Source organism: Bos mutus, chromosome 17 (genome assembly GCF_027580195.1).
Source record: "Bos mutus isolate GX-2022 chromosome 17, NWIPB_WYAK_1.1, whole genome shotgun sequence".
NCBI lineage: Eukaryota > Metazoa > Chordata > Mammalia > Artiodactyla > Bovidae > Bos > Bos mutus.
The window spans coordinates 5,415,899-5,443,102 of record NC_091633.1 but is presented as its reverse complement, the minus strand read 5'-3'; the positions used below and the strand labels follow the sequence as shown (position 1 = coordinate 5,443,102).

The window sequence follows — 27,204 nt, the reverse complement described above, 5'->3', positions numbered from 1 at the left end:
AAGAGGAAGTTAGAAATCTCACCATTTATTTTAGGCCCCACTGGTGTATAAGAAAGGCACAAGATGCAGGCAGCTTTAACGGAGAGAAATACTCAAGGGTCAGTGGACAAATGCCAGCAATCTCCTTCTGCCGGAGGACGATGGCCCAGGGAGGCCCCCTCTCCTGACCCACGCGCCCACCAGACACCCTTCCTGCCTATGGATCCTGAGCCTGGACCCGTTGGAATAACCTCTGAGATGCGCTTTAAGTTCACACCGGACATGGGAATCAATTAGGTTACTGCCAACACTTTTGGAGAAGGCAATGACACCCCACTCCAGTACTCTTGCCTGGAAAATCCCATGGACGGAGGAGCCTGGTAGGCTGCAGTCCATGGGGTCGCTACGAGTCGGACGCAACTGAGCGACTTCACTTTCACTTTTCACTTTCATGCACTGGAGAAGGAAATGGCAACCCACACCAGTGTTCTTGCCTGGAGAATCCCAGGGACAGGGGAGCCTGGTGGGCTGCCGTCTATGGGGTCACACAGAGTCGGACACGACTGAAGTGACTTAGCAGCAGCAGCAGCAGCCAACATTTTAACACCATTTCTTTTTTTTTCCTTTTCCAGGGAAAGGAACCACACATCCCAGACACCATTCTATGCATTTCTTGATGTCTCTGTATTGGGTCCTCTTGTTAACCTTTGGAGGGCAGGGCTGTTATTCCTTTTCTTTTCTTTCAGTGTTTGCCCTTGGGTTTGGCTCATTGTGTGCACATGTTATTCTTTTAATGGACGTTAGGAACAGGTTCAGAGAGGTAGGGAGACTTGCCCAACATCACACAGCGAGGGAGTGACCAAGGTAGGATGAAGTTGTTTTCCAAAGGCTCGCTACTTTTGTCCCACACCGGAAAGAGAGGGAGAGGAAGGAAGGAAGAAAGAAGAAGGGAAGGAAAGAATAAAGAATGATTCTCAGTCTCCTAAAGGCTGTCGCCTGGCCTTTGGTCTTGGCCCATCCACTCTGTTCATTAGAAGGACTGATGCTGAAGTGGAAGCTCCAATACTCTGGGCACCTGATGTGAAGAGCTGACTCACTGGAAAAGACCCTGATGCTGGGAAAAACTGAGGGCAGGAGGAGAAGGGGGCGACAGAGGACGAGATGATTGGATGACATCAAAGACTCAGTGGACATGAGTTTGAGTAAACTCCGGGAGACAGTGAAGGACAGGAAAGCCTGGAGCGCTGCAGTCTGTGGGGTCGCAAAGAGTCAGACACAACTGAGCAACAACAACCCACTCTGTGTCTGGGAACGCCTGCCTGTTTCCTGGGGTGCCAAGGGATGAGAAGAAGGTGGCCTTCACATCATGGCCTGAGGGGGGCATCTGATCCAGGCCAGGCCTTGCCCACTGCAAAGTCTGAGCCCTGAGGAACCAGGCGCCCTGGGGAAGGCAAAGTGGAGCAGAAGGGAAGAGCATTTATCATCCTGTACAGAGCTCACCCACCTGAGCAAAGCTCTTGCAGAGGTGGTTTCCAGCTGCCTGGGGGCAGGTACTGTTGCTAAGCAACAGTCTTTCACCCGACGACCTAGCCAAAGTTCACAGCATGCTTGGGGTATAACAAATTGATGACCTTGGGGGCCTCTCTAGGAGTCTAGAAGCAGGCTGGCCTATATGGTAGCCACGACACATGTGATGTTTTAAATTTAAATAGAAGATAAACATCAATTCCTCATTCACAACTAACCACAGCCGTCTGGACAGTACAGACACAGGAATCCCCAGGAATCCCCATCACTGCAGAAGGTTCTATTGGACAGAGCGGGTCCAGAAGTATAATCTACCAAGTCTCTCCCGATCTGTACCAGTGGCCGCTGTGACCACTAGCTTTCTTACAAAAGGAAAGTCCTATGGCCTCTCACACAGGAAGTTCCCATAGATGGAGGCAAATTCTGAGCCGGAAGGAGCCACAGGGGTCATCTTTTCCAGGATTATCAACCACCTGGGACTCACACGGAAACATATTTCCTCTTGAGCTCACGGCAGACATCGCTCGTCAGCCTTGGCACTCCGTCCTATGGAAGCCAGACACAGCCTCAGAGTCTTTCTCAACACAGTGCTCTAGGCAGCCAGAACTAATCCATCCAGAGCAGCACTTGACACTGAATCAGTAAGTCTGACCTAGTCCAATCACAGACACGAAGGCACTGAGGCTCCGTGAAATAAAGTGACTTCCCTGGGGTCAGACGATGGGTCAAGGCCACGTTAGGATTAAAACTCACATCTCCAGCTTCCTGTTCTCCCCACCACATCCCCCCCACAACCCCGTGAAAGCTCTGGATAGTCCAAGTTCAAAATCTTCAAAAGAAGAGGCCAGGAAATGCAGCGACTAAAGACTAAGCAGAGTGATGGGAATATTAGCAATAATAATAATAACGATGCCAAGCTATTGATCACCTGCTCTGTGGCTGACCCCAAGCCTCACTTTTCACCAGGACCTTCCAATATTCTCATGACAACCTGTAAGGAACACAATCACTCTTCCTGTTGTCCAGAACAATGAGCAAAAGGAGACTGGAGACCTCGGGGACGCGCCCCAGGACTCACCATCACTAAGTGACAATCACACTCTGATATTGGTAACTGGCATTCAGAGCGCCTAGCGCGGATCGTGTGCGGTCCCACAGTCCTCACTCCAACCCAAGACATGCCCTGATCTCCTTTCACAAGACTCTCCCCCTAGTCCTCTCTGGCCAGCACAGCAGATGGATCCCACAATCCCCTGCCTTAATTCATGGAATGATCAAAATTGCCCCCATTTTACAGATGGGGAAAACTGAGGTTCAGAAAAAGGAGGTGTTCTGGGCCAAAGTCCCACAGTTGGGAAGTGGCATTGCTGGGACCTGAACCCTGGGGAGAGAACACTAAACCTCCTCGGGTTCCGTTTCTGGAGGTCCACTGTTGGGATCTTCCGGGCAGATTACAGGACAGGATGGGTGCAGGGCCACCTGCTGGAAAAATCAAGCCTGGTACTGCTTGCTGAAGCTGCTCAAACATGAAGTATGCAGAAGGGGCTGTGCGTGTCCAACCGCTTGGACCTCCGCAGGGCTCACTGCCTTGGGGAGAAATCACCACTGCGGGTTTAAGTCCTGGTGATGGGGACACTCGGGCGCAGTTCACATCTAGCCACCGACAAGCCACTGCCCGGCCTAGCGAGTACCAACTCAGCCTGCTCTCACCCCTGTGCTTCACCACCTCTCGGTACAGAAATTGCCCAAGACTAATTTTAAGTAATATTTAATTTTATCAGGGATAATTACCTGAAATTAACTCAGCTTCTACCTGGAAGCATTTTGTTACCACTGGCTTTCCCAGGGAGCTGGGGCGAACACTGAGCCCCACCTCCCACGAGCAACCGGGGGAGGAGAGAAGGAAGAGGGCACTGGGAACAGGCAGTGGGTACCACCAAGCCATCAAGCAGAGATAACGGCTAGCGCTAAAGTGAGCGCCTACTGTATGCCTGTGTGAAACGTTCCTTGGATGGTATCACTGAGCTCCCCACAATCCTGGAGGTGGGCATGTTAGACCACACCCTCCCCAGGTCCCCCATTTACAGAAGAGGCACAGGATCCCAAATGGAATAGGAGCAGATACCTATGAGCTATCAGAGAGAGAGCCGGACTCTGGCTGAAGCCCTGCCCGGCCACCTCCTAGCCGTGTGATCTTGGACAAGCCTGGGCCTCAGTTTCCTCATCTGTCAAATGGGAATAAGGAGAGTAAACTGCCCCAGTGGCTTTGAAGAGTCCATAAGAGAGTGCAGACAAGACACTTGGCACAAGCGGGCGCTTGGTGAGGGCTCCAAGGACACTGCTGGCACACTCACCATCACCTTCATCTGGCATCACTGCTTTCAGGCTGGGCCTTCCGCCTCCACTGGCCCCCATTTGAGGCTGGGTTGGGGGAGGATCAGGAGAAGAATTTGAAGAAGGAAGGTCTGGCTTTTTCGGCCTCCCCAAGGTGGCCTCACACAGAACCTCTGAGCCAAGAAGTACAAATGGGCCCCCGAACAGACTGAGAAACCCAGGCAGCCCCTCCCCAGGCTCTAGCCCCCCAAGCCAGCCCTCCAGGAGCCCCATTTAGGGGCACAGGCTCCCCCGGGGCACCAGGAAGAAAAGGGGGCCCCTCTCCCACAGCTGCTACCCTCGCCAGCCTCCCCGAGGCCTGAGGGGGGTTCGGAGCGGCTCTCAAAGGCCGCCGGGCGCCAGGGGTTCATTCAGCTGTTTTCGGGTGGCTCCAATGAGTTCATTTTACCACGGCAGAATATTAAACAGCTCCTGGGGAAACAGATGCTGGGCTTTGGTTTCAGAGGGAGGGAGGAAGGGAGGCCATGGGCCGGCGAGGGGAGAATTCAAGTTCCGCTTCAGGTGGCTCCAAGGATGTTTTCAGGCTCAGCTCAGCCTGAGTCGTTGTCACGGTGACTGGGGCCTGGGGACCAAGTCATGGCATCATGCGGGGCGGGGGCGGGGGGGGCGGTGCAGACTGGCACCTTGAATGCCTCACTCAGGTCTCACAGCCACCCAAGGAAGCGGGAGCTCTACTATGCCCATTTCACAGACGAGAAAACTGAGGCACAGGGCGGCAGCATGATGCACTCAAGACCATGCAACACAAGATGGCACCGAGACTGGAACTCAGGCCCCCGGACATCACCTTGGTCCTTTTAGCTACATCACTGTCACTCACTGCCCCCATGGTACCCGCCTGAGGGCAGATACCAAGGAAACGGACCCCTGGACAGACGTGGAGGTGCTGGGTGCCACGCACCCCTGTACTCAGATTTCCTTCCACTTCCTATCATCTTAACAATAATTTCCCACATCTGAGCAGCTCTCTCGGAGGCTGCCAAACACGTCTGGGAGGATCACTTCCTCCGAGCTTCCTAGCAGCTTCCCCATTCCAGATGGGGAAACTGAGGCCCAGCCAGAAGGGCGAAACACAAAGCCGCTGCCCAATTAAAGGCAACAGGATGGAGCCCACCCTCCCCTGCTCCCCCTGCAGTGTCAAGGCCCAGACTCATCCCACTGCCCATTGAGAAGGCTGGCATTCTCTCCCCACCGCCAGAGCACAGAGAGCGGAGCAGGCTTGCCCAGAGCCACATAGCCGGGTTCAGAGGTCAACCCCAGAGCCAGGCTGGGGCGGAGCCCCTCGGTCCCAGCTCTCGCTGGCTCCCAGCTCTCCGCAGAGGTACTGGTCATAATATGAAGCTTCTTCCCTTTGAGACTTCATCAGTGCCTACATTTTTTCCCCCTCTGTGATTAGGAATAAATAACGACAGCTCCTTGGAGAAGGGATTGGCAACCCACTCCAGTATTCTTGCCTGGAAAGTCCCCGGGACAGAGGAGCCTGGCGGGCTACAGTCCATGAGGCTGTAAAGAGTCAGACATGACTGAGCAACTAACACACAATGTGTATTGAAGCTTACCAGGTACGAATCACTGATCATAAAGCTTAATGTATATGAACCGGTGTAGCCCCCAGCTACACTGGACCCCCACAAGGTGGGCACTGCCATCATCCTCACTTCAGAGGTGAGGAAGCGAGCCTTGGGGATCAACACCATATGGTCTCCCAGTTGCCGCTGGGCAACTCCACGGGTGATGGAGACCAGGTGGTCACAAGGCATGAGCTCGGTACTGTTTTTCCTGTTCCCATGAACTGGCAGTGTCCCCGTGCTTAGGGGCAGCCTGGCCCAGTGGGCAGAAAGATGAGAGTTACAGGGCGGGAGCAGATCTGGCTACACCCCCCACCGGCCACATCCACAAGCAGGTCCTTCACTGCTCTGCACCTCACCCTTCTTGTCTGTAAAATGGGTCAACAGAAGCAGCTACTTCATAGTAGGGCGAGGGTGACTCAGAAACTGGCACAAGCTCAGCTCTCAAACTGGCCCCCCTGCCCTTTCCATGGCTGTAGAGTGGTTAAGGAGTCCAGACACCATCCTAGAGCCAGGACTTTTCTCTTACTGGACCATAGAGACGGAGGCAGGGATTGGCGGGGCTGGGCAATCTCCAGTAAATAAGAATCAAAGGTTCAGAACAAGAAGAGCTGAGCCTCCATCTCATCCCTACCTGCTATCACCAGGCCTCCTGAGCCTCAGGCTTCCCATCTGTGAAGTAGGAAGCCTTCTGGGATGCTGACTGGGTTGCTGTTGTTCAGTCACTCAGTCGTGTCCGACTCTTTGCGACCCTATGGACTGCAGCACACCAGGCTTCCCTATCCTTCACCATCTACCAGAGCTTGCTCAAACTCACGTCCTTTGAGTTTGACGATGCCATCCAACCATCTCATCCCCTCTCTTGCCCCCTTTTCCTCCTGCCTTCAAACTTTCCCAGCATCAGAGTCTTTTCCATCAGAGTCACACTGATGGAGTCAGAGCGACGAACGTGACCAGACCTGCCCCACCAACCCCGTTTCCAAATGGGCACCATCTTGAGTTCAATTTCCAGCACAACACAGGGGCTCATTACGTACTCCGGGGACCCCAGACCCAACTTGCATTCTTCCAAGGGCTGCTGATGTGACTGCCCCAGCCCTCATCCTGCTCCCCTGCCCCCCACCAACACTATGGTCAGCGGTGGGGGGCGGGGTAGTTTTCAGCATGCTAGGTGCCTGAATGCTCAGTCATATCCACCTTTTTGCGACCCCACGGACTCTAGCCCACTGGACAGGCTCCTCTGTCCATGGGATTTCCCAGAAAAATAGTGGAGTGGGTTGCCATTTCCTCCTCCCGGGGAATCTTCCCAACCCGGGGATTGAACCCACGTCTCCTGCATTGCAGGTGGATTCTTTACTGCTGAGCCACCGAGAAAACCCCCGTTTTCAGCTTGAAACCCTAAAAAAGAAGTCCTGGTGACAAAACTCCCCTGACTCCAGTGAAAAGAGTAAGAAGAGGCGCCCGGAACCCGCAGGCAGGGGCTGGGCTCCAAAGGGTTAAGCTGAGCTCTGATTTCTCCGGATGGCAGAGACAGCCACAGGCTGCCCCCTGCTCCCGCTGCCTGAAGCCTGACCCCTGACATTTCCACTCCCAGCCGCACTTGCATTTAAAAAAGGGAAGGAAAAAAATTTAACCATCCACACAGACAAACAGTTTGGGTAGAAATGTGGGGGGCGGGAGGTGGGTATTGGGGTGTGGGCAGGGAAGGAGGGAGACTGCTGCAGACTTCCTTTAACAGAGTTCAGTTCACCCAAAAAAAACCATTTTTTTTTTTAAAAGAAAGACCTAGAAGGGAGGCAGAAGGGGGAAAACAGAAGAATGAAAAGGTGGCAGACAAGTTCTCCGGAATCACCGGGCACCACTACATTTTCTGATTAATTAACCCTGAAAGGGCCTCTCTCTCCCAGCCCTTCCTGGGGGAGGCTCTGGCTGGCGGAGCTCCTCTCTGGGGGGGATTCACTTAGAGGTCCCCGGGGCAGGGGGGTGGGTGCTCAATTCCCTCTTGCGGCCGTATTGCAGCTAAAGCCAAGGATGATAAGGAATTTATCAAATGAGATTTACACAGGGAAACCCTAATTAAGAGGTTGGTCTCCAGTTTAATTGCCTTTAAACCTAGGCAGGCGGGCCCAGGCAGATGGATTTTCAGTCTGACCTCATTAAAAATAATAATAACCAAATAGAATACAGAGGAAAATCCGAAGTCTACAATGTGGGTAGCAAGTAGAGGGGGGCAAGGGGTATGAAGGGCTGGGATCAGCCTGACCCAGAATCCGCTAGCTGGCGCCCCGACCTCCTTCCGGCTCCTGGGCAGGCCTCAGACCCCGAGCTTGTGGTCCTTCTCTCTCCTCCCTGGAAGCCTGATGGTTTGGGCGCCCCCTCCCCAGCTCCTTGAAGTCTCTTCTCCCCTAACCCTTGCTCCCCTGGAAGCTGGCACACCGAATATAAACTGGAAGCATGCATTTCCGGCCCCACCAAACCCAGGCACACGCCACACACCAGACAAAACGACCACAGGCCTGGTCATCTGGGGTTAAGAAGGGTTTTTGTTTTTGGCAGGGAAGGCGAAGGAGCCCAAAGGAACTGGCCTGGACAATTGTTCCAGGAACGAAAGACAGAGAAGGAAAGATGGGGGCGGCGGGGAGAGGGAGATGGGCAAACACCTGGGGAACCACAGCCAGAGGTGGTTTTCTGTCCCCCCAGGGGGTGACATGCAAAGGTTTTAAAATACAAGGGGGGACATGGATGTACCCCAGCTCTGGGCATATAGAACTTCGCTCTCTATATGTACCCTTTTCACCGCCCCACCCCCAGCTTTGTTTGATTAAACCATAAATTAATACATGAAGTGGAAAATCAGAAAAGATTTCCTTCCAAAAGCAAAATCTAGGAAAAACGTCTCCAGCAAACGGGCTTGCTTGCTGTCACATGGATCAGGGGAGAAACACAAGCAAGATGCAGAATCCTGGAAGGTGTCCGTCTTTTCTGGTCCATGTAGTTGACCCAGGCCAATGACAATGTGGAGAAGGCAATGGCACCCCACCCCAGTACTCTTGCCTAAAAAATCCCATGGATGGAGGAGCCTGGTAGGCTGCAGTCCATGGGGTCGCTAGAGTCGGACACGACTGAGCGACTTCACTTTCACTTTTCACTTTCATACACTGGATAAGGAAATGGCAACCCACTCCAGTGTTCTTGCCTGGAGAATCCCAGGAATGGCAGAGCCTGGTGGGCTGCCGTCTATGGGGTCGCACAGAGTCGGACACAACTGAAGCGACTTAGCAGCAGCAGCAATGACAGTGTAGCAAGTCACAGCTAAGGGTGCTTCCTTCCAGCCAGGCACAGTTATTTAGTTTTGTTTTTTAACATTCCACTCAAGTATTTATTTAAAAAAAATTTTTTTCAGCTGCTCCACGGAGCTTTTGAAACCTTAGCTCCCCCACCAGGGATCGAACCTGCGCTCCCGACAATGAAGGCGAACAGTCTTAACTCCTGGACCACCAGGAAGTTCCCAGGCACAGTTCTGAAGGGCGACTCACGGTTTGTTTCACAACCGCCCATGTAGAACACATTGCCGCCATCCATATACAGTGCGATTAATATGCTTTACACATTATTAGCATCGCTGCTTTTTTTTTTTTTTTTCAGAAAGTTCCCTAACGTTAGCAAGCAACTGATTTTCCAAACCCCACATAAACAGAGACGCTCAGACGTGGGTATGAGGGGCGGGGATATTGAAAACGCTAAGGGGCTTCGGAAAAGGCACAGTTTTTGCCTCTGAGCTGTTTCTCACTGACTTGCCTTCCAAAACATCTAGCCGGCTGTCTGGGGAGTTTCTGCCAGCTGACACCGTGGCTACCATCCACAGCACCCAGATCACCTCCAAAACTCTGCAGGTGGATTTTTCAGGGCCCACAGGGAAGAAGTGATGCTGTCGAGGGGCAACCTGCTCCCCACTTTTCTGTGGCATGCCACTTCTTCCCCTTGTAGGCCCCTGACTCCTCCTGCCCAGAAGGGGGAAAGCACTGTATTTACGTCAGGGTTTTGTGACCACTATGATGCGCCAGACACGGGGCTGAGAGCTTCCCTTTATCTCCCCTGATCCTCACCAAGGCCCTTGTTTAACCCAAAAGCAGACGAGGAGACTGAGGCCCGGGGCGTGAAGGGATGGACCGGGGGGTGGGGGCGGGGGTCAGGGCCGCTATGGCTGCTGCCTCCTGCGCTGTCCTCCTTCCTGAGCCTGGGATGCAAACGCCAATGGTCCGCGGTCAGGGCACTAACAGAGGAAGCTCCAGCCTCCTCTCCAGGGTCAGGCGAACCCTGATGTCTGTCCCAAACCTTGGGTGGGACAGAGGCTGTGTCCTGGGCCCCTGGGTCTCAGGCAAGCACAGCCCACGGAAGAGAAGGGCTGGTAAGGACCAGTGTCCGGGCGGGAGTGGGGGGTGACTGAAGTTGGGACAAGGAATTTCGATGCCCAAGGCTCCCTCCCTTTCCCACTCAGCCCTGCAGAGATGGGGCTGGGACTCCTGAGCCTGGAGCAGCCCCACCCAGCTCCTCTGCAGGACACCACCATCACTCCTGCTAGGCGTCAGGAGTTTTGGGGTGGTACTTGGACCAGACAAGGATGCACCCCAACAGCTGACAAAGCCCCTGCTTTCATTCATCCAATCTCTGGGCACCTACTGGCCATGGACCAATGCCAGGTGCTGGGGAAAAACTGCCTCTCCATCTTCATTCTCCATTTACACAGCGGAGCCCCTGCTGTCCCGGCCAGTGGGCACACTCCACATCTCCCCTCCTCACACTGGCCAATGTCCTGTGAATTATTAATGCAATTGTCCCTTTTTTCTATGTATTTACTGGGTAATTCCCTCTCTTAACAAGCACGCTGTCTGTTTCACTCACAGCACCGCTTCTGGCACGGTGCGGGACACAGAGAAAGGTGACAGATACACAGGCCACAGCTCCCCACTCACAGGGCTCCTAGGAGATACCAGAATTGACCCACTTGACAGACAGGCAGACTGAGGCTCAGCAAGGGTGCCGAGCCTCACCCAAGTCATACCAAGCCACTTCCTGGCCCCCAAGCCTGGGGCTCTGCCTGCTGCCCCTTGATCCATAGGGAACAGATGGTGAAGATCTGGACAGTCAGTGACATGACTGACAATTGTCAGGAGGGGTGGTGCAAGACTGGGAGCTGATTTTTGTTTGGGGTCCTCTTTTTTTGCTAATCTCTATTTTTACTTTTGTTTTTTAATTGAAGTATAGTTGATTTATGGTATTGTTAGTTTCTGATGCACAGCAAAATGATTATTTCAAGCACCTGTCAGTGAGAAATCAGCTTCCTGGTTCATCCTTAACGGTTCTGAGCGCAGACTCCCAAGTCAGATAGGCCCAGGTGTGAATCCACTCTCTGCTCCCCACTTCCGAGCTGGGTGACCTCAGGCAGGTCTCTTTCCCTCTCTGAGCCTCAGTTTTCTCAATGATAAAACGGGGTTTGGTGTGATCGGTGCTCAGTGACCACGGCCTGTTACGACTCTTTCGCAACTCAGAGAGTCAGGGAGGAAAGCAAAAGAAAGGCTTCCAGAAGGTGGACGCCAGGCCCGGGTCACCCGGAGGCTCAGTCCGGCTGGTCCTACGCCTTCCTGTCCCATGACCTCTGAAGGGCCTGGAGAACAATGCCTAGGAGAAGAAGGAAACAGTCTCCCTGGGCTAGGACGGGAGCCATGCCCCGCCCAGATCGGGGAGAGGACAGTCACTCCCCTCACGGTCCCCCACCTGCGGCAGGCTGAGTGCTCCCCAGGGCCTGAGGACCAAGTCCTGGGGGAGGGTGGGGACACCCCTGTCCTAACTTATGGCCTGGGTGCTACCACGCTACTGGAAGAGAGTTTCTACCTCCTCGGAAGGGACCAGACAAGGAAGAAAGAGAAGGGAAACGTATTTCTCAGCTACTCTAGGCTCAGATGCAACCAGCATTAATCACTCATCTACCATGTGCCCTGAGCATCCATCCTCTCGTGCCCAAGGCCCTTCCCTGGCCCCTCACTCCTTCATTCTCAGAATCAAACCTATCCTCCTGACTTGAGTGTGATGACAGCCCTCAGCAGTCCGGCCCCTCTTGCCTGGACAGGCTTCACACACACACACACACACACACACACAGCCCCTCCCTGTTCCTGGAACTTGCTGGCTCAGGCCTGCCTCGGGGCTCCTGCTGTCCCGCCGCCTGGAACACACTTCCTGCAGAGCTGGACCGGGCTGGCTCCTGGGTGTGGGAACCTATTGTTAAATACTCAGGAATTCTGCAAGCTGGCTGACAGCTGACGTTACAGCTTGACATGGGTCAAGGTGGAAGTATTTACACCAAGGGAATCGGCAAGTGCTCTAAGCAGAACTTTCCCCTTCCTGGAGCGCAGGCTGTTAAACAGTTACCCGCACACCACGGGCTGACTCCTTCTCATCACTCAGGGCCCGCCTTAACCATCACCAGCTCACAGAGGCCTCCCCAGTAGCCCCGTCTAGAACCTCTCATGCCTGTCGCCTTCTGATTCTCTGTTCCTGGCCCTGCTCACTCTGTGACCTTCTTCTTCTTTGTTGTTTGTCTGTTGGTCTGTCCCGTCCCTTAGGATATAAACTCCTCGAGGGCAGGAGCTTCTGTCTATCCGCTTCCCCACCGAATCTCAGCACCTAGCACAGCATTGCCATGTGCTAAGCATTTGATACATGTTTGTGGAATGAATAAATATGCCAAGTGCTGTGAGTTCAGACCTTACTACATGTTTCCAGTTTTGAAGCTCACCTCAATCCTTCAGTGTAGTTCAAGGGGTCTCAAGCTCGGCATTTTGGGCATCTGGGGCTGGTTAATTCTCTGTCAGGGAGGAAATGGGGTGAGGACGGTCCCTGAGTGTTGTCGGTTGTTGAGCAGCATCCTAAAGGAAACCAACCCTGAATATTCATTGGAAGGACTGACGCTGAAGCTGAAGCTCCAATACTTTAGCCACCTGAGGCAAAGAGCCAAGTCATGGGAAAAGACCCTGATGCTGGGAAAGATTGAGGGCAGGAGGAGAAAGGGGCGGCAGAAGAGGAGATGGTTGGATGGCAACACTGACTCAGTGGACATGAGTTTGAGCAAACTCTGGGAGATAGTGAAGGACGGGGAAGCCTGGCGTGCTGCAGTCCACGGGGTCACAGAGTCAGACACGACTCAGTGACTGAACAGCAACTGGACTCTACCCTGCAGATGCCAGAAGTGGCCTCCCTTCCTGAAGCTGTGACAAGGGACACGGGCAGGCATCCCGGGGGGAGGGGAGGGGTTCCATCACCCAGGGTAAGGACCACAGCCAGGGCCCCTCAGGGGACTGTGTCACTTGCCTCAGTTTGCTGCTGAGAGCGCTGAGGCTCGGAGAGGGGCTGGGACATGGCCCAGGGCCCCAGTGGGGAACAGAGGATGAGTCTCCTCCAGTGGATCCCAAAGTCCTTGCTTTCACAACCTTCCCCCCACAGCTGCTCACTGCCACCACGGCCCTCTCAGGGCTCAGCGATCCTCTGAGAGAGGTCCAGGGATCCCACCTGTGTTACAGGCCCTGGAACCTGTGATTCACTGGCCCAGGATCACGCAGCACACAAGAGGCAGCACTGGGATTCGAACCCAGGCCTGTGTAACAGCTAAGCCCTCCCACCCTCACCAGGGGCAGGGGGTCGCCCACTCACTCCCAGGCACGCTGTCTCTCTATTCAGCCCGAGCCTATCAGGTTCCCAGGGCCCCACCTGAGGTGCCAGACAGCGGGGGGTAGGTGGGAAGGGGTCTAACTTCTTCACTGCCAGCACCCAGACTGTTTATGGCTGGCACGGGCAAGGCGCTTAGGGGCCAGGGGCCGGCTCATTTCACAGATTCCTTCCGCGAGAAGGCTGACCATTCTTCATGTTCATCAGAAAGCTGTTCCTTTGGAGCCCAGGAGGGCTGTCAGGTGAAAGGAAAATAGCGGAGCGTTGGCATCCCAACACCAGGGACCCGGGCCTGAAACCACAGCTGCCCACACCAGGCCAGGGCCAGCCCACCAAGGGGTGCACGCGGTCTGACTGCCCCCGCCCCAGCAAGGACAGGGTCTGACAGTGAGGCCTGAGATGGCTGCTGCAGGAGCAGCGGGTTCCAGCCCCTCCCTGCTCTTGGCCATGTAACAGATACTAAGATGTGCCTGGGTGCCAGGCCCCGTGCTCAGGGCCCGACGTACAGCCTGGCGAGGCTGCCCTCCAGTCGGCCTGACTCCATAGCCCATGACAAGTCACGTGGGCTCTCCGTGACTCATTTCCTCACCCCCTGATGGGACAAACACTAGCAGCTATACCATCCTGCACTCCGAAGGGTTATACGACAGGATAATGGAAACCCCAGGCACAGAGGAGGGGGTTCTGTAAAAGCTGGGACTGGTATAGTGGTTCCTCAGTGTTGGGCAGGCTTCTAAGCATCTACTCATGTGTGTGTTAACTCAGCAAATCCTCCCTGCCCCACGAGGTACATGATAACATGTGTATCTCTTTCCCTGATAAGGAGATGGAAGCACAGAGAGGTTAAGAGACCTACCCAAGGGCACACAGGTAGGAAGTGGAGTTGCAAGTGGTCTGGTTGTAGACCCTGTGCTCTTAACCACATTATTATACAATCATAGTCCCATTTAGCTAAAATTGTCCTATTTAATCTTCACAATATTTCCATGATAAGCATTATTTTTTTTTCCTTTTTTCAACTTTATGAAGAAATCAAGCTGGGAGCCCTGAAGAGGTGATGGTCACAAAGCTCATAAGAGTCAAAGAGCCAGGCCTGAAATCTAGACCACCCATCTGGTAGGATTCAGAGCCACTGTGGCTTCTCCAAGATCAATAATTGTCTCCCATTACAACCTATACGTCCTACAGCTCTGAAAGAGGAAGGGGGACAGTGTTGCTGACAATATGTGTCACGGTGCTTCCTACAAAAGGTTTGGAAATTTCAGACTTGGAGCCTGGTTTGCACAGGCTCAGCAAAATCAGATCCTCAGCATCCAAGTGAGGGATCAAGAGGTAGTAAGGGAAGATGGAAGCCGAAATTCAGCTTGCTGTGCAGCTATGCTGTGTGACTTTGGCTGAGTTGCTTGCCCTCTCTGGGCCTTAGATCTCTCAGTTGGAAAATGTTGTGGAGAAGAGGCACAAAAAGAGAGAAGCCTTTTTCTCAGTCTTTAATTTTACCTATGCTTTCACCTTTGTGATGTTTCAATAGCGAAAATTACAAGCATGTTTTCCAGGATACCCATCTACCATGGCACTACAGCTTCAATCTCCGTCACGTCTGGACATCTGAGTTGCCAATACAAGTCTACCCAATATCTCCACATACGCACACCCTGGCAGGAAAAATTGGGTCAGCAGACAGTGGCCCATAGCAGCCAGCAAAATAAACTCTCAAAGACTTTCCACAATGATGCCGCCGCAAAGTTCTGCTGGAATGCACAAAGTAGGCCTTCTAAGAAGTTCTGAATTTCCACTCCTCCCAAAATGGCCACAGAGGCCCTGGCAGAAAGGCAGAAAGCTGACCCACAGAACCGCCCCTCAGTAGGCACCTCGGAGCTAAAAGCATCCTTTTTCACAGCTGTCACCAAAAGGGGAGCAGGCAGTGGGCACCTAGGACTCCTAGGAAGTAATGAAAAAGTCAGGGATCAAGGGACACACCAAGAGGATGATGGGAAATTCCCTGGGGCAAGAGAGGTTAAGCTTCCTACCCAGGGAAGGCAAGGGGTGAGGGGCACCAAGCACAAACAGTTCAAATCTCAAGACCAGTTTCTCTGTTCGTGGAAACTGTCCAATACCTCCAAGCCCACCCCAGGAAGAAGAAAAAAAAAAAAACGTGGGTAAACCCATCCTCTCTCCCTGTTTTCAGCCTTAACGAGGGCAGAGAGGAGAATTACCATTCCATCCTCTGCAGTATCTAACTTCAAAAATCTTGGGCGCAGAGCAGAGAAAGAAGGGGCCAACCAAAAACTGGGACACCAGTTTTTGCAGGCTTAAAAACAGATCAATTTTACTCTAAAGTTTAAAATGAAACATGCTCCTGTTTGGGAAAAGAATTTCATTAGGAGGAAAATATAATATAAAAATACCCATTTAGAAAGAATGTGCTATTAATTCTTAGCACTCTATGCAGAAGGGAAAATTGCATTTTTATCTAAATGGTTTTTCTGCATAAGCCATTTACAATATTCTTTGCCTCTCTATAATAGGCCCTGCTACCATTAGTAGTGGGACGACCGGGCTGAGGGCTGAAATCGCCCTCAAACACATTTAATACATAACCCCTGAAAATCTATTCCAACAGGGACCTCAGCAAACAGGCCCAGCACTCCTTTTTTAAGGAAGAAATAAATATTGCTGAGGGGGGTTGGGAGTGGTGTGCTGATGGGGGAGGAAGGGACAAGATGGTTTAAGTTAAAAGCAAGCACTCTGGGTCCCTTTAGCAGCATTAAAATTGCAACTGATTTTGGCTGCATGATTGCAACCATTTGACTGCCTGTGTGTGTGTGCAGTTGTGTGTGCTGGTATCCACCCCCCACACATACAAACACACACACACTCATGGGTTTCCATCAAACAAGCAAACAAGCTAGGGATGAAATTCAGGATATGAAAACAAACTATTTTTAAACACTAAAGCAAACACACCAAGATAGCAATACTGTTATTTTCCCATTAAACTAAGTTTCTCTCCATTTGAAAAGTGAGAAAAATCTAAACAATACTTCCAAACAAACTGCATAGAGCTTGGGTGTTATGGCCTCCACCAGCTTTAACAACGGAAAAATCGCCTCTGTAGAGAAGCAAAACACAGGCGGGGATGGGGCCAGCCGGCTTCGCCAACGGCCTGCCACATCCCACCCAGCGGGTCCCCCCCGACAGCAGCACGCCTGGGTGCCCAGTCGTCTCCAACTCCAGAAAGCAATACTTTTTCTTTTTTCCAAAAAAAGTTTTTTGTTTTTTTTTAAAGTCTTCCAGCTCTTTCTCTCTTGGATTCCCAAAATAACTACTTACTTAATACCAAATGTCGGGGAGCTAAATTAATTCATTAAGGAAACGCAAGGGAGGTGATGGACACCAAGCGCGGGGGCCCCCATGATTTTGCTGCCGTGAGCCAGAACGCCTCGGGCCGCTCTCTTCCGGAAAAACTCAGTCCATAAATTCCTCCTTTCAAACCAGGAGCCCAGAAATGTCATAATTGTAGCTGATACAGGTAACAGGTGTGCCCCTCTGTCCCTCCCACCCCCCCGCCACCCGCCTTCCAGACAAGCTGCTGGAAGATTTAGTGGTCTGGCCAGGGGTGTCGTAATTATCAGAAACGACTCTGGTTTTAAGGGTTAGATAAAGACCCTCTCCAAATTTAAGGCCAGACACCAATGTCCATTAGACTTTAACGGGCCCACATAAAAAAAGAAATTGTATCCTCATCTCTCCGAATGCCTGCTTCCCTAGCGCCTCGAGTTCATTTCAGGCTGGCTCAGCGCCCAAAATATTCCTGTCCGGCCCTCGTTCTGCAAAGGCAAGGACTCGGTAGAAACTGATGTGCCAGGCATTAAGCAACTGGGGAGGGGGCTCAGGAAACCCCTTTGCTCTATAATTGTTACCACCAAAACCTCTCTTTTAAAAAATAATAATAAAAGTGGAATTGTAACCTCTCGTCTAGAAGCAGAGAGACAGGGAGGCTACAGGGAGGCCGGGGAGAAAGAAGTGTGGGTGGCTGGTACCCAGAGATGCCTGGCTGAAGAGCCCAGCACCATCCAGAATGACACACGCTCCCCTCTGAGACTCAGTGTTCAGAAAGCTGTGGGCTGTTTTGCTCTGTTTTTCTTTTTCCCAGCTTTCAAGACTTATGCATACTTTTTCTTCCTTCTTTGGAAGTCAAGCCAGGCGTTCCTCTAAAAGTTACACACACTCACTCCAGCACTACTGTCTGTCCAGGGGCAGCATGGAAGGAGCCCCCAAAGAGGTTTACGATCCCTCACTCTCCTCCATGTCTGTGCTCAGCTCCCAGTCAATTAAGAATTAATGCTCAGAAACTTTCCGGGGACCAAGACACCAGTAGGAAGCGGATGTTCTCTGGCCGTCTCCGAAGCACTGGGAGGCTGAGTTTGCTGGGTTGGGCTTTTTCTCCCTCCTTCCAGACGAGGGATGTTTGGAGGGGCCTCACCCTCCCTTTCTGCCCTGGGAAGGTGGTGGGAACCTCGACTGGGGGCCTTTATTCCGTGACGGGCGAGCAGGCCCATTAGTGCATACACACACACTCTCATACACACACACACACACACACATACACGCACACATACTTCTAATCCCAGCAAAATGCTTCACACACACTGAGCACAAAATAAATGCTTATTAACTAAACTGACCCAAAATAGTGAAATGTACAAGTAAATTAATCATGCCTCTCCCGGAGGCCTAACAGGATTACAAATTCGGCAAAAATTGACCACACAGAGATCAATGAGCTTCTACTTAAAACTCAAAGGGGCCAAAACTTCATAGGAGCTGCTTCTTGGAGAAAAAAATAAATGCATTTTTTCATCTCTTATTAAGACTCCTAAGGCCTGTACGTGTGCATGTGGGTGTATGTGTGTGTGCCTGTGTGTGTACTCGAGCGGGGGGAGCGGCGGTACGGGCTTGCATGCCTGCACAGCAAGCAGAAACCAGCAAAAGGCAACCAGAGCTTTATGCCCAGACAATTTAGAAATAGTCACGGCATAAAGATCGTGAAATTGCTCCGGTTTAAAAAAAACAAAAAACAAATTTTGGTCCACAGCCTCCCTTTCTTTTCCCTCAAATATCAAACAACCACTAAAAGTTACATCACAGGGGACGAAAGTGATCAATTTGTTTTCAGCCAATTAGGTCTCACTTGCTACAGAAGTTTTAAGGGCTGCTGATGGCTGGACCGTGGGTCCCCGCCCCCACCAAATGGGAAGAAGATGAACCTCTACTGTGTCCAGCTCCTTTCCACACTAAGCTTATCTCAAGTCAGGGAAATCTTTCTCTTGCTGAATTTGTCACTTACTTGCATTTCCCTTTTTGCCTACTATTCAGAAAAAAAGGGAAAAAAAAAATATATATATATACATATTGTGTGGGGGGCCCTGTGTGCATTTTAAGACGGTGGAACCTGCCTGCGAGGTCTGTCACAGACAAGAATATCCCTAAAGAGGTTCAGTGCTGGAAGAGACGCATCAGTGGTCACTTTATGAGGTCACCAGGGAAAAGGTCACTCCTTTTTCCCACCCCCATCGTCCTTCTTTTATGGAAAGACCTGGGGGCATCTGTGAAACTTGATGCTTCGCAACAGGCCCCGTGGGACCAGGGACCGGCTCCTCTGTAGGACAAGTTGGCCACAGCCACGATACGAGGGCTCAACCAGCCCAGGGCCTGTCCAGGTCACCATCCCCACTCTCTCCCTGCCCCACGCGTCTAGCCTGGCCTCTAACTGCACAGAAAGGGGGTCTGATTACCAATAGACCCACGATGCGGTCATCAGCCCCAAGCTGGGTCCCCTACATCTATTTCCCCCATACAGCTGCGGTCATGTGAAGCCCCAGGCCCAGCAGGGGGGAGCTGAGCCAAGAACTTTCTGTCCTCTGTGAGGGCTGACACCAGCCCCCAACCCATGCCCTCAACCCCCAGCCTCGCCCAGGAGATGGTATTATAAATGACTTCGACACTTATAAATGATTTTCCATTCCTAAACCCCGTGTTGGTAAACAACATTTTAACTCTGAGGGGCACACGTTTCCCTTCTCCATCCATCCCTCAATCACTGTCCCCCGCAAAGAAAATAAGCTACATCCCAGTCTGCACCCAGTGTTCCTAACTACGGCTGGCGTTTCTCTCTCTGCCTTCCGGCTCATAGGAAAGAACAGAGTGTCCACATCAGGACTCAGGCCCTTGAATTTCAAGGACTTTTCCAACAGCCCACGCGATCCGGGTAGAACCTGCTCACTTCCCTGTGAATTCTCAACCAAGCCAGGCTTTCTCTGGAAGGCTGAGCTCTGGGGATTTCAAAGCAGGCTATGTTTTCTGCCGACTCCCCTGGCCCCTCTCTGATCGTACGATGGTCCCTCAGAAGTATTTTATTCCTGGTGGTCGTTGCCAATCACTCGACAATGCTTGTGTTCTCAGATCCAAGCGTGCCTGAAAACATTGCTTCATGGTAACTTTAAACGGTCCCATCTTTTTCACATCACACCCTGCCCTGGACTGGATGAACGGGGGCCGGGTGTGTGTGTGTGTGTGTACAAGTGCATGTACATGTATGCGCATTCCCTCTCATTGCAGGAGCTCCCAAATACAACCAGGAACACCATCACTGGGGCCCTCACCTCTGGGGCAGAGAGATTTCTTTCCCCAGTCACGCACCACATCAAGCCACCTAGGCCAAAAAGGCCCCAGCTTGCCCAACTCCAGTCAAAGTGCTGACCTGAGCTCTAAGAGCAAAGGAAACCTCCATGCCCACACCCTCTTTAAATTATCATCAGCATTGAGAAGGGGAAACTCATTTTAAATCCTCAGATCGCATCTGCGGGCCACTTAGGTCTCACAAGAGAGACAGGGCTTCTGGAGGAGGGAGGGGGAAGGCCCAGAAGGGTCTCAGCACCCAAGTTAGCCCACATCTCCTGCAAAGGCATGACAATGTTGTCTATTTCTGAGTCGCCGTGGACAGGGTTTTTGAGACATGCAGGATAAAAACAAGAGAAGGTTCCCTCCAACTTTCCAAAGGACATCCGAGTCAGTGGGCCCCAAAGATGCCTCCACAGAATGGTCTCTTTGGGTCCCTAATCCATCTTCCAACATACCTGACTCACCTAAACTGAACACCAGCACAGGTAAGTCAGACTGAGGCCCAGAAAACCAGAGATTCTCCCCCTAAGAATGGGAACCCCAGGGCCAATCACCGAAGGGTCCAAGGTTTTCCAGAGACATCAAAGATGGGAAGTAGACAGAGCCTTGGGGTCACATGGTCCATCCTACCAGCTACAGGGGAGGCGGGGCGGGCTGAGTCTGCTGGACCCCTGGGCTTTAATGATCAGAACAGAAAACCCTATTTTCCCTCTAGCGTGTGAGTTTGCGTGGGGATGTTTATTGGAGGTTTCCCCCTCTTTGGAGAAAAGTCTATCCCACGTATGATGTTCCTTCTGGGATACTCAGAGAGCCAATTTATTATCGTGAATGCGCTAAGGCCTCCGAACTGTTAAATTCAACTGCCGTTATGTTTAAAGGGCATTTGGGTCCTTACGGTGATGTACATAAATCGTGAAAAGTTCCACGCACGACCGCTGTAAAGTACTCCCTCTGATCCCGCTTTGCAGGAAGTGGAGGTGATGAAACCCTGCCGACTTTCTCAGCCAAGAAGGAAAAACGAGAATGTGGGATGTTGGGACTACGATGGACACCCCCACCCCCAGGAGGAGGTACCCAGGATGGCAGTCCGAAGGGGACTTGTGGGACCAAACCGGAAAGCCATCGGGGCCCAGCAAAAGAGCCCGTTGGATTTCTCGAGTCTGGGCAGCCTCTCCATAGCCCCCCCAACCCCTGTCCTTCCTGGACAAATACCATGTTGGGAGCAGACCCTCCTCTTGCTTCCCAAACCTCAGAGGCCGCTGATTAAAATGCAAGCCAGCAAACAAAGCAAGCCTCGGCGTCCTGCAATAATTACACCCCGTGAGAATGATGGCTCGCAAACGTCCCTTCTCTGTGCAAGTATAAGAAACTGAATTCTGCTTTTCGATCCTGGTCACAAAGTGAAGTTAGGAGTTCGGGGCCCCAGATGTGCACACCCATCAGTAGCTTCCAACCCACACCCTAGAGTCACCGATAGGCCCACGAGGCTGCGTGAGGATGCGTGCTGTCATGTCACTGGAAGATGGCAAAAAATGGTCAAGGCTGCCGCGGCCCTGGGCAACCCCATCCTGCAAAACGTGGTGGGCCAGGGTTCCAGAACCATCTCTCCCTTCCGGTCCGGTTTGTGAGTTGGGGGGACCATTGGCTGAGCTGCTGTACACCAGGACACTGAAGGCAAAGCTGTGACTAATTCAAAAGCCCAGCGTCCTCTCCGCCAAGGCGTTGGTACCAAAAGATTACAATAAAGGAGAGGAATTTCCATAAATAAGAAGCAGCGTCCGCTTCCCACCACTGGGAGGGGGCATGGGGAGGGGGTGGTGGTGGGCCCTGATTCAAAAGATTCCTCTCCCCGGCTGGAGAGAGTTCAGTTAGCTGAACTCAGCCAGAGACACCTCCACGCGCAGAACCCAGAGAGGGACGACGTGCGTCTGCTACCGAAATACTCCAGATCAAAGTCACCCACAGTCTGGGAGGCCCGGGAGGCCGAGATTTCGTAATTAGGATCTTCAAAATCCTCCTCTATTTTTAGGACGTGCGCTCATTCAGTCCTTTAGAGAATCAGAACCTGTCAGCTAAGGCCAAAGAGACTGAAGGTTTGGTTTCTCTCCCTGCTTCCCCCATTCCCACCCCCCGCCCAAACCCTACTCTGCTTTCGGAAAGCAGATTAAGGGGAAACTAAAGGAGTAACTGGATGATTTGATGGAAATATACTTGGCCATGCATATGTATATGTGCTTATGCTGGGGAGGGGTTCCTTCCCACGAGAAGGCCATGGGCCCTGCTCCCCTCCCATGGGCTGCAGACAGACCCCGACCAGACACTGCACGTCGGCCACGCTCTTTCAAGCCAGCCCCCAGACCACTTTGCCGGGCTCCAAGGTGTACCAGAAGGCGAGGAAACTTGAAAAATATCCCCCAAATGTCTCTTTTTCTCAATCATGCACTCGTGTACATATCAACATCTCTGCCACTAGCAATCAAAACCCACACTAGAATCTGTCCACCCAAGACGCGCCTAAAAATAGACATCGTCCTAAAACAAACATGTTGCCTGGGCAAGTCAAAATCCTGACTTGAGTCAAAACGAGGAAGCTGGGGTTCTTCCAGCCCCTCCAGACCGAAGACATGGGTGGAACAAGCAGGGGGGCATTGAGGGAAGGATATGAGGTGACCCCACTAGTTACAGGGAATTCCCCCCATAGATTCGGGGGCCCCCTCATAGATTCAGGTCCCCTCTGATCTAAGAGGCTTGGTGCTTTCGTGTTGCAATGTGCTTGGGCGGCCTTCTTGCCCTCACACACTGCCTGGACATTTGATCCTATTACATAAAGCTATAGTTTTTCAATCTCTAAAATTAACCAAACGTAGGTAAATACAGTATTTCTTACTTGGAGTATTTATCTCTTAACAGCTTTCGGTAAAGCAGATCATTCCCTGGGCAAAGAACAAGACTCGACGTTACTGTCACTCAAGTGGAGAGAAAGGTGATTTTTGCTAAATTTTCCAGCATATGGTGGGTTCAGGAGATTCTGTGAAATCCCAAAGATAGGCTCAAGTTTGTCCTTCCAGAGTGGGAAGAATGCCCCTCCTCTAATTTCACCTGGTCCTCTCGGACTGTTTATTAAAGATGTATATTTTATATCAGCCAGAGAATCTCAAGTAACTTCTTGGCAAGGGCAGCTGTATTTTCAGGACCCATTAAGATTCTTTGTGGAAATTTAAATACCTCTGTCAGGCAAACAAAATCATATCAGGAATCATAGAATTTCATTGCTAGAAAGAGAAATTAGATTAACTAACCCTCACTCCTTTCCTAGAAATCTCAATAAAATAGAAGTACATTTCAACAGTCTCTTCCGGTCTGAGGGGCCTCACCAGAAATCTAAATGAATTTAGGTTTAAACTAAGAAAGCTAAAGAAAGCTATCCTGAGAAAAGGTCTTCCATCTACAAATACTGTATACATCAATACAGATGATAACATATAAGTGTATATTCCATATTAGAAGGCAGAACCTATTTAAAATCAAAACAGAAAAAAACCCAGTGGCAGAAACCACGACAAGTTCAATGCCGATAAGCTTCAGCCCCTTGGAAATCCTTGTCCTTTATTAATATTTAGTAGAAATGTATAATTGCAGATGTGCGTTAGGTTGGGGTTTTATGTCGGGAGGCGGGCAGAGAAGACAGGTTTATTACAACCATGAAATATTAAACAAGCACCAAAGAAGAGTAGCTGTGTGTCCCGGACTAGCCAGGGAGCAGGCAGGCCCAGACCGTCAGCTGCACAAAGGGGGCTCCTATCTGTTTACATTACCCCTGATTAACACCTGCGAAGTTTTGGGTTACATCTTCCGGAGGCTGCAAAAGTCACTCGAAGGCATGCGACCCGTGCTGGGTGATTTCTTGGGGAAATAGGACTGCAAGGCTTTGCCATCCCAAAACCAGTTGGAAGGAGCCTTAAAAATTCTCTCCATAGTGTGAGGAGTGGGGAAAATGACTTAGGGAAAAAAAAAAAAACAGCACTAGGAGTCTTCCCCCTTGCCTGCCCCCACGACTAAGGAAATTCAGCGTTCAAATCCTGCCTGCCTAGTACTACTTAGCACCGCCTTACTGAGCTCTGACTGAACACTGAGAGAAGCATGAAATTCCAAAAATTTCTCCCGCATCACTGTAAAAATATCGTACTTCCAAAAAGGGCCGGATTGCATGCAGAGCATAGACGGAGACCCCTCCCGTTTCCATGTGTGTGAAAGAGTGTTTCTAGACATCTCTGGATTTCATGATAGAGAACAGCCAACAGAGTGGAAGTTTGGTAAGGGTAAACTTATTAGGGAATAGAGTTGATTCAAGTTTTGAAGCCTATGAGGGACCTGTGGGCAGGGGCGGGGGGACATACTTTTTCAAGCTTAATATCCTTTATCTACAATCTATTAAGATTTCTCTTTCTCTCTGGGTTTTGAAATTCCTCCATAGCCAGACACCTATTACAAAGATGGGTGGATGATTTTGCAAACTAATTTCAAATTCAGGTAATCCTCACTGATTTAATAGATGTCTGAATAGGCCCAAACTCAGGCTGGTTTTTCTTTTTCCCCCTCTTTGCACAACCTCACCCTTCCGCCACCCCAACTCTGTGCAAACAGAATCTCACAAGGAAACCTACAGTCTCATGATATAAAAGTTGTTTGGCGGGTTGATTAAGAAGTCAGAGGAAGCATAATTTGCAGAGGCTCACTTGCCTGTTTGTTTGTTTTTTAAAAAGATCATCATCACATGTGATTCTGGCCTAGACTTTGTGAGAAGTGTAACTTGCCAGTCAAGTTCCCTCCCCTCCGAAGGACATCTAAACCCCACAAGACAATATGGGCACATCCTCTCCAATCTGAGCAGGATCATTTTTGTTAAAGACCGACTAGTATTTTGTCATCGGAGGGAAGAAATTTCAGAAACGGTGTTAATATTTAATCACATTAGTACTGGCGTGTTTTATGGCGTGACAAAATAAAATATCATTACAAAGAATGGGCTTTGCCTGAGGTTGGGGGGATGGGGGCGGGTGGTGAAAGACAGTGCTTGCTGGGGTTGGAACTTAGAGAAGGTACATTCAAAGCTGCTTCATGGCTGGTGGGACCCTGGGCTTGTGTTTACAGAAAAGCAGGATGCTTTCCTTTCAATTCTTTTTTTTTTTTTTTCCTCTCTTTCTACTCTGTTTTGAAGGGGTACACTTCATTCTGATTTTCAACCAGGGCACCGGGGGGCCCGTTGAAGGCTCTGTGTACCTATTTATACAACGTGCAGATGGAGCTGTGGGGTGTTATCATAATGAAAAGTTTAATCGTCCTTATTTACTACCAGTAAGGGAGCAGGAATCAGATGCAGACATCTTACAAAGCCTTAACTAGCAGTCCCAAGGCTGCAGAAGCTGTGAGTGACCTCAATTCGGGGCTTCATCTAGGAAACTGTCCTTCCTACATCACAGAGTGGAAGACAAAGGAGGTCAAGTGGGTGTCCCTGCCGAGGCTTCTAAGGCAGCCAGCCCCGCAGCCGGTCCCTGGAGGAAGTTTCCCATCTCCTGTGTGCAGGGGAGGGTTGTGTTTAGCGCACAGGGGGAAATCAACCCCGAAACTGACTAGCATCTGTTTCCAAAAAAATATTTTCCTTCGCCTGACGGTGATAATGAAACAAACAAAACAAAACATTTCTTTAATGACATTTCTTCATTCTCAGTCTGCATTTTTTTTTTCTGCAAAGGAAGATTAGTCGGGCTGAGAAGAGAACAGTGCAACACCTTGAAAAAAAAAAATCTCATTACAACCACCCAATTCCTCTGCACCTAAGGCCCTCCAAAAGACTTTCAGGCCAAGGGCTATTGGTTTTTCTTTATTAATTCTCTAAATCGGGTTTTTTTTTTTTCTTTTTGACTCTTCTCACACCATTTTGGCCAATGTGGTCTTAATTATGGGTGCGGGGGAGGGAAGGGAGAAGGGGGAGGGGGAGGGGCAGCCAGGCCAAGCCAGGTAGAAGTGACAGGGGCTGGCATTTGTGCTAACCAGCTATCGATCGGCAGGACCAAGATGTTGTGTACAAGAAAATAAAAGAGAAGGGAGGCAAAGCGACCAGGCTGCTGAGTCCAACTCCATTTTTAAAAAGGCGGGGGCCAGGGAGAAGCAGCGGAGGGTCCCAAACTAACCAATTTATGGCCTTGCCTGGGAGAAGCTTGGAGAATGCTGATGCTGGTCGCAGCGTCTGCTGTGCATGCTAAACACCCAGCTTCAAATGAGAGAGCGGCGTCCCAGGCTGGGCAGTAGGCGAACAAAGAGAAAAGCAGCAAGGCCGCATTCATGAATTAGAAAACCCAAGCGGGAAAGCTACCCGGGGAAGGGCGGTGAAAGCCCGGAGTTCTGAGCCACCCAACTCCTGCCGCACGTCCCCTCCCCCTCTCCCTCTGTCCCCATCCCCTGGTCCTAAAACCAACCGGCACCTTAAACCCTGGGTCAAAAGACGGCAGGATGCAGGATGTGGGCTGAAACTGAAGGTAGAAACTGAAGGCAGAGGAGAACCACCCTAAGAGAACGCAAGGATCAGTGGACGTATTTTTTTTAAAGACACAATTAAATCGCCAGCTACAGACTCCAAGGTAATAGCCTGGTGAGACCAAGAGGATTCAGGGAGGTTTAAAAGCAAAAGGTAGGAATGGGGTGGGTAGAAAATGATGCTACCTAAAAAGGCCCCATAAAAAAATAAAACAGATATCTACTACAGCCCAGGTCACCTTTAGGTTTAAAAAAAAAACAAACTATTATTACTTTAATGGCAATGGTGGTCCATTTTACTAACGCCCACCCCACCCACCTTAAAGGCCTCCAGGCCCAACAGGGAGGGAGTGCTTAGAATGCAAAGGAGAACTGGGAGCCGACATCTGTCACCAAAGCCAGGCGAGATATTGACAAACTCGGGTCCTTTGTGTCTTACGAATACATATCCATATCCCCATGCACAAATGATGCCCTGGTCGACTGGTCTGGTCTCTGCCAAGTAGACCCCACCCTGACTCCCGCCCACCACTCCCCCGCCCCAACCAAATGTCATGGAGGTGCACTCTGAAAAGGCTGCCTGCCTCCTACAGCCCTGACAGGTCTCCAGTTTTTCAATGAAACTCTAATCGTTAAGAAGAGACAAAACAGCTATTCATTAGGAACGAATGTCAAATTAGGCGTTGCCTCTGAATGATGCTGCGGACACCAGAACTGGTAACTTTTTCCCCCAAAGATGCTGGCACACGCGAGGGAGCTCAAGTTGCAGGCTGGCTGACTAGGAAAAGATGGGGAGGCC

General features: G+C 51.1%; 1 protein-coding gene across 1 annotated transcript in view; it reads right to left on the bottom strand.

The window, feature by feature from the left end:
- MN1 (MN1 proto-oncogene, transcriptional regulator) overlaps positions 1-27,204 on the bottom strand; it is a 49,596-nt gene that overhangs the window by 16,994 nt on the left and 5,398 nt on the right. The gene's annotated exons all lie outside the window — the stretch shown is intronic.